The sequence below is a fragment of the Furipterus horrens genome, unplaced genomic scaffold, assembly GCF_987537825.1.
Source record: "Furipterus horrens unplaced genomic scaffold, mFurHor1.1.pri manual_scaffold_3, whole genome shotgun sequence".
Lineage (NCBI taxonomy): Eukaryota > Metazoa > Chordata > Mammalia > Chiroptera > Furipteridae > Furipterus > Furipterus horrens.
Genome location: NW_028327173.1, coordinates 116,478,937 through 116,491,999, shown reverse-complemented (window position 1 = coordinate 116,491,999; position 13,063 = coordinate 116,478,937). Strand labels below are relative to the sequence as shown.

Sequence of the window (13,063 nt, the reverse complement as noted above, 5' to 3'; positions counted from 1 at the left end):
TGGACTTAATGCAGTCCCTTTAATGACAAGGAGGGTAATCTTAGGGAGATAAAATTGTGATTCAAGGAAAATCACAATGCTCAGTGGTAGACTATAAAGTAGTGCAGTTAACCGTCTTTAAAGTTTATCTTCATTTAAAATTTGTTTTCATTTGAAAGTTAAACTATGTCTGTGGTATCATCAAAGATGTTTAATTTACAGGCAAGAAGAATGTCAAATGCCTTGCAACTGGATGTCTTTCCAATAAGACAGTCTTACAGATTTAGAGATTTGTATGTGGGTTATGTTACATAAATTAACATGTGTTTTCTGTTTTCAAAGGGCACAAGCCTATGATCTCATTACCTGAGTGATTGTCTGTATGTATAGGCCTCACTTAATCCTGTCTGTATTGCTGCCTCCTGAGACTCAATGGTTTGGCTGAACTAAGTGGCTGGGTTGGTGAAGAATGGGGTGGCCTGTGGACTTCACTTTAAAACTGGTTTCTTTTCTATCCTAATGGCTTGGACAGAAAGAGCCCAGATGTCTGAGAGGGAATAAACCTAAAATATTTCCCTCAGCCCAAACTAAATATAATGGGCAAAAGGGTTTTGGACAGGTGAGATGTACCTGGCACACCTTCATCCAAAGGAGCCCTTCTTTTCCCTAATGTGGGACATTGAAAAATTAATACCTGTCTTTTTTCATCTAGTGGTTATGGACTGAATGATGTCTTTTAACCCTGTTGCCAAATCTGTTGCCTCCAGAATACAACAAGGATGCCAGCCTGTTAAATCAAGCATGCATTGTCCAGGGACAGCCAACTGACCTGGAGTCTGCACGTCCTTCCCCATGTGGGAAGACCACCCTCCCCTCCACACCCCAACTCTTATTAGGGATTTCTGGGCCCAAGGGTAGGTAAGATGACTACCATGTCCAGCTTGAAGCAGCTAGAAGAGCTCGAGACCTTCGCCCATTGTCCTTGATAAGATTATAAAGGGTCTTAGGTCTGAGAGGGAGGGATTGTCATTTTTTACAGTTAAAATAATTAATTAATTATTTTAAAAAGAGAGAAGAAGAAGAATATATGAAAGGGTGAGACAGGAAAGCTTGTATGTATAACCCATGGGCATGGACTTGGGGGGGTGGATTGTTGGGAAAGGGGGGTGCTGGGCTGAGGGGAGCAAAGGAAATAAAATTAGAACTATTGTAACAATATAATCAATAAAATATATTTTAAAAAAGATAGCATAATATTTATTAAATTAAGTAGTATTATTTCCAAGTTTCATATCAAATACCTATTAAAAACATAAGTCTGATTATTACATTATCTTTAAAATATGAACCCATTTATAAAATGCAACAGATATCTGAAAATGCATATTTTAGCAGAAATAGGTTTTCATTAAAAGTATATATAGACTACGTCTTACATAACATTTACATTTCTGTAAAAATGTCTAGGAAATATGGAGCTCTAATATATTTACTGACTTTACGTAAAATGCAAAGCCATAGGATGTTGAATAGCTCTTATAGCTTAAAGGGGAGGCATTAATTTATGCAATTTCTTGACTTTAGCAAATAAGATATTATCCCACTTTATAGATGAGCAACTAAAGACTAAAGAAATTAAGTGACTCAACCAAGGTCACAGGGACTAAGGCGGGGGACAACTGGCAGGATGGGGGTCACTGGGTGGAGGGGAACAAAGGGAAAAGAAAATGGGACAATGGTAACGGCATAATCAATAAAGCATATTAAAAATGATTTTGTTTAACAATTAGTATGAGATAAAGAGCTTTTAAGCAAAAGATAAATTCAAATCTCTGAAACAATTATTGTGTAATAGATATTTTAAATAAAAAAATTAATTTGCAAAAAAAAGTTTGCAAAGCTCTTTTTTCACCATCTACCTGAATATTCGAGTATCATTTGCTAAAGCATGTAATGTTTCTTTAATCTTCAGAAGTTCTTTAAAAACAGCAAATATGCACACAATGTAGTCTAAAATCTATAAATTCAAACTATGTAACTTCATGAACTGACTGACTTTGCTACTGCTTGGAAGTGCTGGTATCATATAAATGTACTTTTGAAACATATGATTTTATTACCCAATGTCACCCCAATAAATTTAATAGAAAAAATAATTTGTGTGTGATTATATTACCTTCGTAGTAAAGAAAGGAGGGTCAATGTCAGAATATTGTTATAATTGTCTCTTAATATAAGAAACTGAATATTCCTGGTTGCATTGTACTATAAATTAGAGGTCATTTGGTACATGTTACCATGACTAGTCTTAATTCTGTCATTATTTAACTTTGTCTTTCTAAGCAAGACAGCATGAAATTAATGATTATTTTTTTAATTGATCTGAAGAGTAAACAATGTGAAGAGAAGAACAAGCCTATCTGGGAATGCAGTGGCCATGGAGGAGCTGGAAAGAGGCCGGGGGGAGAGACTGTAAAAGGACTCAGCCCTGCTCTGGAGATGTGACCACTCTGAGCTATTGTTTGGAAACATTAATCTTAAATAGCCTGCAGGACACCCTACTGGAGATAAATAAGAGGTTTCTGTATATAAGTTAGGATCTCTGGAGAAAAGTAAGGACAAAATAAGGCATATATAGGTAGTAGTTTAGGTAAAGCTCCCCATCAAATCACCACTTATAATGAAAACCAGACATAACAGTATCTAGAAATAGTGTGCATAGAAATACTGCCCACATGGAGACTAACATTAAGAATCAATCAGTCACATCCTGGCCCTCTCCCAACCCTAGTGGGTGAACTTCCCCTCTCTCACTGCCCAGATGCCCACTTCCAAGTAACAAGAGGGGCCAGAGGCATGCATTGGCGGGGGTAGGGAGCACTGTTGGTGAAGATTGGAATCCCAATGGTGGAGGGCCTAGAAGGAGAGGATGAAGCTCTTGTTTGGTGGGATGTTGATGCCCAAGAAGAACCAGATTGCCATTTATGAACTCCTTTTTAAGGAGGGAGTGATGGTGGCCAAGAGGGATGTGCACGTATCTAAACACCCTGAGGTGGAAGACAAGAATATGCCTCTAATTTTCATGTCATGAAGGCCATGAGATCTCAAATCATGGAGCTATGAGAAGGAAGAATTTTGCTAGAGGTATTTCTACTGGTACCTTACCAACGAGAGCATCCAGTACCTCTGTGATTACCCCCACCTGACCCCTGGGATTGTGCCCGCCACTTTGCTCTGCAGCTGGCCTGAGACTGGTAGACCAAAGCCCAAAGGTCTGGAGGGTGAGTGACCTGCAAGACTCACATGAAGGGAAGCTGACAGAGACACCTACAGGCAGAGCACTGTTCCCCCTGGTGCGACAAGAAAGCCGCGGAGGCCAGGGCTGGGTCAGCAACCAAATTCCAGTGTAGAGGTGGATTTGGTCAAGGACATGGTCAACCACCTCAGTCAAGCTGGTGGGATTATTTTCTGTTGAATAAACTTGTGATCAGGAAAAAAAAAAAAAAAAGAATCAGTCAGCATCACTGATAAGACAGATCCATATAATACTTCCAGTGAAACTGTGTTATCTTCCCTAACCTCTCAGTTTATCAAAGCCAAATTCTCTCTCTACTCTCAGATTCTATTCATTTATACATTAAACTTATATATTTGCTAATTGATGTGGTCCAAATATCTATAGCCTTATCTGTTTAGCCCTGACTTGACTTCTGAGATCATAGGCAAGAGAGACCTTGCCTGGACAGCGGGTGCTTCTTTCAGTATAATTTGTATTGTTCTACACTAGATTTTTTTCAATATTCACTAAAAAATTAAATAATTACATCATACATTGAAATAAATGATGCTGTTATTGCAGTCATTCCAACTTTTTAAATATTTACTTCAAACAATAAATGCTGACCTTCAAAAAGTCAGTACAATGGCCTCCTGATATGGTCAGTGTCCCACTTCATAAGGTAGTTACCATCATCTCATCAAAATCACACAGTTCAGAGAATAGATAGCTTTAAAAAGTAAAAACAAAAAAATAATAATTTGGCAAAAGTCAAAGCTTCTTCCTGAATCTCACTTCAATATAGTTAAAATTTGGTTCCATCTTAGACTTCCGGCCAAGATGGAGGCTTAGACGGACACGCTAGGTCTCCCTCTACAACTGGAGAGGAATACAACTACTTCAAAACAAAAGATAACTAGAAATTCCAGAAAATAAAACTACACGGAAGCCCAACATATGAAGTTATAAACCAGCGGCGCCCTTTGGGCAGGTAGGAAGAGCAAAAGTGGGTGGTGCTGTTTGCGGTAGCATCTGGGACAGCGGCAGGGAGAACAATCCCGGCTGCAGTCGAACGCCGGCAGCTTGCAACCCCAACATTGGGGAAAGCAGCCACCACATCGCCTTGAACAGTGAGGCCCAGGGGGGGGGGAGGACGGATCCTGGTCTCCTAGCGGAATAACTGCAGGAATCCATCTTGGACCTCCGCCCCCACACAAAGCGCCACAGCACTGCGAAATAGGTTGCAGATCAGCGCCGGTCGCTGGGTTGTGACCACAAAGCACCACAGCGCAGCGAGAAAGGTTGCTGGACCATCATCAGTAGCTGGGTTGTGAAGACAAAGGGCCACAGTGCGGCAAAAAAGGTTGTGGATCGCAGCCGGTCACTGGGTTGTGACGAGTACACAGGCACTGCCCCCTATAGCCGGCCCAAGAAAACAAAACGCATCTGTCAAAATGAGGCAGACAACTATAGAAATCCCGGTGGCGCAGCTCACCAGGCAACAGATGAAGAATCTGACAGATGAACAAATAAGAAACCTGTCAGAGGCTCAGTTCAGGGCCATTGTTATCAGGTGGCTTACAGAATTAACAAAAGATCTGGTAAAAGATGAGAGAGAATCGAAAAACACTCATACTGAAAGGAACAAAACCACATACGAGACAGATGGTGAGGAAATAAAATCCAGAGTTCAAATCAGCAAACCAGAACATAGAGAAGGAACAAACAGTCAACCAGTGCAGAGAGAAAAAACGGGAAGCAAGGAAAATGATGAGAGGATCAGAAACCTCTGGGACAGCTATAAAAGGCCCAACATAAGAATCATTGGTTTACCAGAGGGAGAAGAAGATGAACTAGAAATTGAAAAATTAAGTGAAAATATAATAAAGCAGAACTTCCCAAACTTGGGGAAGGAAATAGACTTACAGGTCCAGGAAGCACAGAGAGTTCCAAAACAACTGGACCCAGGGAGAACCACTCCAAGACACATTATAATCAAAATGTCAAAAGTTAAAGATAAAGAGAGAATCTTAAAAGCAGCAAGAGAGAAGAAAAGAATCATGTACAAAGGGGTCCCAATTAGACTATCAGCTGACTTCTCAAGGGAGACCCTGCAGGCAAGAAGGGACTGGTAAGAAATATTCAAAGTAATGAAAATCCAAAACCTACAACCACGAATACTTTATCCAGTGAAGTTGTCATTCAGAATAGAAGGGCACAGAAAGTGTTTCCAGGACAAAACAAAACTGCAAGAGTTCATTAGATCCAAACCACTATTATATGAGATGTTAAAGGGACTGGTTTAGAAAAAGGAGGATCAAAACTATGAAATCTAAAATGAAAACTGCATCACAAGAAACAACAACAGAAGCTAGGGAATTGAAACAAAGGCAAACTAAACAGGCAATGAGAGTGGAAAAAGAACTATAGGTATGGGGAGCATATTGGGGGGAGCTCAGCAGGGAGGAGAAAGGGGGAGAGGGAGGGAGATGATATAGGAATTAAGGATCATGGTAGGAGGGAATGGAATAGACAGAGAGAGGTTGAGAAGAACTATATGCACAACTAATGGACATGCTCTAAAATGGGGGGACAACTGGAGGGAGGGGGGCCACCGGGTGGAGGGGAGAAGAGTGAAGGGAAATTGGGACAAGTGTAACATTATAATCAATAAAACACATTAAAAAAAATAAAAAATATATATATATATAGTTAAAACTTGCAAGACAATAGGTTCTAATCACATTCTGATTGGTACAGATTTATGCAGAGTTTATGCAAGAATTAATGGACATTAAGAAAGTCACTCCATGCATACTGATATGTGATTATGCCTGAAGATATGTAGTCACCCACAGCTGGAAACATGCTAAAATAATAAGGCTACAGTTGGAAATGTTGTTTTAATTATGAATTTCTTTTCTCTTTTTAGATAGTACTGATCTTCACTTACTTATATTAGAGATACATTATTTTATTAAATTTTTATTCTTTAAAACTTTTGTATATAGGAAATTAAGAAAATACATCACTGACATACATAATAGTTTCTGCATTCAGTAAACTCCTAAGAGAGGTTTATATTTTCATCTCAGAGAGATAGAAGAAGATAGTCACCAATTTATGTGCTTAATTTGGTTAGATAACTATGGTTTAAGATGTGTTCACTTTATACAAAAAAATGGTATTATGAATATAGGAAGGATAAAACACATATTTAGAGGTCAAACAAAAGAACTGCACTATCCTACTTTTTATCTCTTAGCTTCCAGATTACCTCTAAATTATCAAGGAAGGAGACATTTATTGAACAGCCAACTAGCCAGTCATATGATAATACACAATTTACATCATTTAATCCTTTCAATATACTTTATTATTGGCCTCACTTTATAAAAGAATAAAAAAGAAGCTTATGTACAGTCATTGTGGTGATTCTAAAATATGTTCACAAATTCTTTGCAAAAGTAGAATCTAATTCCCTTTCCCTGGAGTGTAGGTTGGACTTGGTAACTTAGTATATAGCCAAAGTTTTGCTTTGTAATTTCTGAGACTATGTCATAACAGACACTGAGATTTGGATGGCTCACCTTGGGGCAGACTAACTGCCATGTCGCGAGAATATTCAAGCAGCCTGTACTAGTAATTTTGAGCTGCCATAACAAAATGGCACAGACTGGGTGGCTTAAAGAATAGAAGTTTATTTCTCACAGTTCTGGAGGACAGGAAGTACAAGGTCAAGGTACCATCAGATTCAGTCTCCAATGAGAGCTCTCTTCCTGACTTGCAGAGAGTTTACTTACCACTGTGTCCTCACATGGTGGAAAGGTAGACCTCTGGTGTCTCTTGCCCTTCTTATAAGAGCACCAGCCCTATCAGATTAGGGCCCCACCCTTATGACCTCATTTAACCTTTACCACCTTTTACCAGGCCCTGTCTCCAAAAACGTCATATTGAAGGTTAAAGCTTCAATGTAGAATTTTGAGAGACACAAACATTCAGTTCATAACATAATCCTGAGGAAAAGTTTGTGTGGCTAGGAGCTGAGACCCCCCTCATTCATATGAGTGAGCCAGTTTGGAAGCACTTCTTCCAGCTATAGCCAAGCCTGGGTCAATATCTTAAATGCACCTCATGGGAGGTGCTGAGCCACAGCCACCTGGCTAAACCTATCTGAATTTCCTTACTCTCAGAAACTGCAAGAAAACATAAATATGTGTTGTTTAAGCTGCTAAATTGGGGGGTAGCTTGTAACAGCAACAGAATATTAATATGAGTAGGTCTAAGTCAATAAGTGGTGAAACAGGGATGAGAAACCAGGTTTTCTGATTGCTAACGTATGTGTTCTTTTCACTATAGCCACTGCCACACTGCCTCTCCAATACTGACTTAAAAGTTTACTCAATTATAGTGAGAGTTTACATACACTACCTCAGTTAACCCAGTAACTACTTTGACAGTTTGGTTTTATAATAATAGTATACAAAAGTCTATTTTTATAGTTAAAAATAACTTTGAAGCAAATAAAAAATATCATTTTGATATTATAAAGCTTGACCTCTAAGGAACACTTCAATCTGCTTACTTTTTTCCATCTCCACTGTGTCCACCCTAATCTTGCTGCCCTTGTCTCTGGCCTGGATAACTTCAGTGGCATAACTAGTTCCTTGCTTCCATCCTTTTCTTCCCCAATCTGGTTTTTACATGACAGGAGGAGTGAAATTTTTAAAATGTATATCAAACCATGTTTCTCTCCTACTTAAAATTTCTCCATAACTTTGTGTGACTCCATTTCCTAGTTATACTTAATATATGCAAAGCAGAGTGAATGGTACTAATCATAGTCACTTGGTTGGTGATAACCCATTGCAACCACAATAAAACACAAACTACATGAGCACCATCACATTTTTTCACTTCCCTTTTTTGGTCTTTTTCTATCCCATGAACTCGCTAACCCATCCTCATTCTGGTCTCAGAGCTTTGAAATTTATAAGCCAAGGAAGAATAGAAGTTCAAGGAAATAAAAGATGAGTTCTTGAGTTAAAAAAATTATGGAATAGTTAAAGGATAGAAACACTAGGAAATAAAGACAGGACATAACGTATTAAAATGTAGGCTAAAATATAACACAGGGGAACAATTTTAAATATAATTTTGGTTGAGTTCGATTTTTTAGCTGTTTTAGACTTAAACAGGCATGCTGATTTCAAAACTACAGTTAGTTTTCTTCTATCACATCAAGGTTTTTCTCAACAGCTTATCTTAATGCGTGCGCTCTAGGTTGGATCAAGCCTGGATCAAGTGAAGCACTAGTACTCTCGTATTGGCTGAAAGCAAACTTCCCTCAAGTGGGGAGGGGTGGGGATGACCTTGGACACCAGCAACAGGTTCATACTTGCCTAGGTAATTCAGTTACATATGAGACAGTGTCGTGAGAGGTTGTGTGCCGCTCTATATTGTGAATCATATTCCAAAGTGTAGTCTGAGTTCTAGTCTGTATAAAAGGAGTTAGAAGAATTTATTTTTTTAAAATAATTTATTTATTTGTTTGTTTATTTATTTATTTTTTTAGAGAGAGGAGAAAGGAGAAAGAGAGGGAGAGAAACATCACTGTGTGGTTGCCTCTCACTTGCGTCCCCAACTGGGGCCTTAAGTGCAACCTAGTAACGTGCCCTGACTGGGAATCGAACCAGCAACACTTGGCTCGAAGGCCGACGCTCAATCCACTGAGCCACAGCAGCCAGGGCCAATTAATTTTTTTTATTTACATACGTACTTACTTCCTTTCCTTCAGATCGTGTCTGCTTCTGCTATTTCTCATCATAAGTGCCTGAACAACCCTGATTCATTTTGTTATATCTGTGGCAGTTTCACCATTCCCAGTCAAAAGACAAACATCAGCACATTTGTCAGCAAGCCTATTTTGCATATTTTAAAGTAAAACTTGGTGATCAAGATAAGTCTTGGGCCCCTTACAAGGTGTGCAAGCAGTGTGTCAAGAGTTATGAATGTGGACGAAGGGAACACGTGATAAATTGCCATTTGGTATACCTATGGTTTGGCGAGAGCCCAGAGATCATTCAAGAAACTGTTACTTTTGTATAGTGAAAATGTCAGGGTATAACAAGAAAAATAAATGTAAAATAGAGTGTCCTAGTCTACCACCAGCTCTACGCCCAGTGTCTCATTCAGCTGAAATCCCAGTGCCAGTTTTCATTGAACTACCCTCTTTCAAAATAACAGGAGTATGGTGAACAACTAAGTGACAGCAAAGATGAAGATTTTGAAATTGAAGATGATTCAGTTCATAAGGGATTTGATCAGCATGAATTGAATGATTTGGCATGAGATTTGGGACTATCCAAAAGGCTTCAGAACTCCTAGCATCAAGACTGCACAAGAAAAACTTGCCTGAAAAAGGAGTGAAGTCATCCTACTTCCAATCAAGAGAAAGTGCATTTCTGCAGTATTTTCAAAGTGACTGTGGTTTTGTGTATTGCCATAACATACAAGGATTTAGTGAAGGAATTGGGAGTTCCAGTCTATAACATAACTGAATGGCAACTGTTCATTGATAGCTCAAAGTAGAGCTTGAAGTGTGTCCTCCTCCACAATCGCAATTTATTTGGTGCAGTTCGAATTGGCCATTCAGTTTGTTTTCATGAAGAATATGAGGACATAAAGAGTCATTGATCTGTTGCAATATCACAGCACAATTGGATCATCTGTGTTGACCTTCAAATGGTCTGCTTCCTTCTTGGTCAGCAACGCAGATACACCAAGTATCCTTGTTTTCTGTGTATGTGGGACAGCAGAGCTCGTGAGAAGCATTGGGTGGAGTCGAATTGGCCTCCAAATCTGACCTCAAACCTGGTGATCCAAACATTCTACATGAGCCATTTCTTGACAGAAAGAACATTATATTCCCACCTCTGCACATAAAATTGGGTCTCATGAAGCAATTTTTTAAAGCTTTGCCAACTGAAGGATACTGTTTCTACTATCTCATTTTGGCACTTCCTAGCCTGTCATTTGAAAAGATAAAATACCTTAATATGTATGTTTGGTAGCAGAACTTTACTACTTGTACACAATTTGACTTACAGTAACAATATATAGCCTTTATATGAATAAAATAGCTCTAAATAAACAGTATATTCAGGTAATTTTTTCTTTATTTTCCTTTGTATGTATATATTGTATGATTTTGGGGAGGAAAGGGAGGGTATCCTGTACCTTAAAATGTTGATGTGATAGAGAAAAACTGCATCATTTTTGGATTCAGATGCCAACAGTTAGTCAAAGATAAGTGTCTGATATAACTCAATGAAAATTGTGTTCCCCAGTTTAAAATTATATATATAATTAAAATTATATATATATTCCAAGTGATATGACACAAACAAACAAACAACACACACACACATACACACAAAATCTCAGAAGCTAAAACAACAAACATTTATTTCTCACATGTCTGCAGGGCTCAGCAATGATCCAAACTGGGTTTGGCAGGACAGCTTTGAAGATCTCAGCTGGAATCTCAACTTGGTTCAATGCTGGTGGATCATAGTTGGCCTTTGCTGAAGTGACTCAGCTCTGCTCCATGTGTCTCTCATCCTCCTGTGGAATCAGTGGGACTGGCCCAGGCATGCCCTCACAAGGATGGAAGCAGTACAAGAGGAAAAGTGAAACATGCAAAGGCTCTTGGGGTGCTGTCTCAGAACTAGCACACTATCTCTTTTGCCTCCTTCTGTTGGCCAGAATAAGTCCCAACGTTGAGCTCAAAGTCAGAGTAGAAAAGCATTGCAGAGTTGTATGGAAATGGGCATAGATATAATGAGAAGATGGGGAACCATTAGCACAGTCCACCACAGGCCCCAATCACATTGATCTGCCAAGGTCTTGACTCTCCAGTTTGGCTGAAAAGAGGTTCTTTGATGACAATAACCATATCTATTTCATCATTTTATCTTCACTGTATTCTGCAAAACATTAATAGGGTCTTCATTTTATAGATGAGGATATCAAGGCTCAAAAAGATTAGTTAATAAAATTTCCAAAACTGGTAAAAAAATTATATATATATATAACTTATATATATATATAATTTATATATATAAGTTATATATAATTATATGTAATTATATATATATTTGTGAGACACCTTAATAAACATTTTACACTAGTTATAAAAATAAAAGCATCTATAAGGAACTAAATAAATCTGAGTTTACTTCCATCCCTAATTTTCCTAGCCAAATTACATTATGTCAGTAAGACAATCTGTCTCTCTGTTCTGCCTTCATTCTGTCACACAGCCTCTCACATTCTCTTTTCTATGAGTTGGTACTGACCTTAAATGTGCACAGTTGTATGTTAAAAGGCATCACACACTCCCATTGCAACAAGCTCAGTGCTTAGACATTGCAATCACCATAACCATGATTCTGCCTCTCCTGCTAAATACCTCTTACAGGCTTACTAAGACCCCATGCTCTTTTGTCTCTTTCTTTTTCTGCTACTCTCTCTATTTTTTAACTTTCTTTTTCAATCCTCTGCATTATGCACTCCTAATACCCCACTAAACCCTGGTATTCTCTATTCTCTCTACAACTTGTCTTTTCCTCAACTCAGGAAAATAATTTATTTCTCTCAGAAATTCTATATTCTTCTGACAGTGACATCAAAAAGACAATTCCAGCAAGAAATCCTACTTATCTAGGATTTCTGAGACTAGTGATTAAGAATTGTCTTCATTTTTAACTGTAGTTATCTACAGCTATGTAGTTAAAAAGGAAAATAACCACAGTGGACCCGCCTCCTCCTAGTTAGGTTTTAAGTTTTTCTAACTCAACAGACAGAAGTTGAATATGATCAAAATTATGCTTGAAGGTTTCCTAGGAGACCAGCATTGGAGACTAATATACCATCTTTCAGTAAATTTGTCACAGTTTTCCTTCCAGGTATAGATAACCTTCTTCTTTTTGGTTTAACACCATATGAGAGAGCTTATGTTTGGCATACAAATTGTTTTAATAAATCATTACCACTAAACATTTCAATCACAATTCCATGCTGTGAGATGCATAAATGAACTGAGAACACCTGAGGAAGAGCAGCAGATTAACACCTCCCCTCTCAGGGTAACACATCCTGAGTAGAATGGTGAAGTCACCCCTATTGTTTCAATTTCTCTCTCTCTCCTCTCACTTTCTCTCCCTGTTTTCTCTTGGTAAATTTGTCTAAATTAAATCCACACATGATGTGACTCCAGCACATACATGTAAAGCCATTACCTGCCCCAACTGAATGTCAGCTGCCTTGAGATGGAGGGAAACACCCTCTCCTTGTTTTTAGGCATAACCAGCTCCTACATGTAGCTTACTTGGGGTTGTAAGGGGCAACCACCAAGTCTGGAAATACAAATACAAAATAAATAGTTTATTGCTATCATATTACAATGCACATTAAAATAATACTATTTGCATTTCCAAACGCTATGACAACCCTATACATGAAATAGTTTGAATAGGTATTGTCTCTACTATTTGAGAGTCCATGAACTAAAATAAATAAGTGAATAACTAGACTATTTAACTAAAATAATTTATATCCAACACATAACTAAGAAGTTAATGGTAAAATATATGTATCCAGTTTTTCTTTTGGGTTGTAAAAATAGAGATTGTCTCATGATAATAGAATTTTGTATTAGTTTCTATCCTTTAAATCATTTAATTACACTTGCTCAGCCACTCACGAAATGAGAAGTATATATCTGAACCACTTATTCATTACTTA

General features: G+C 38.1%; 1 pseudogene; it reads left to right on the top strand.

Annotated features, from left to right (window-relative positions):
* Positions 1-2,929: 2,929 nt before the first annotated feature.
* LOC150015806 (small ribosomal subunit protein eS10 pseudogene) lies at positions 2,930-3,507 on the top strand (annotated as a pseudogene).
* Positions 3,508-13,063: the final 9,556 nt, after the last annotated feature.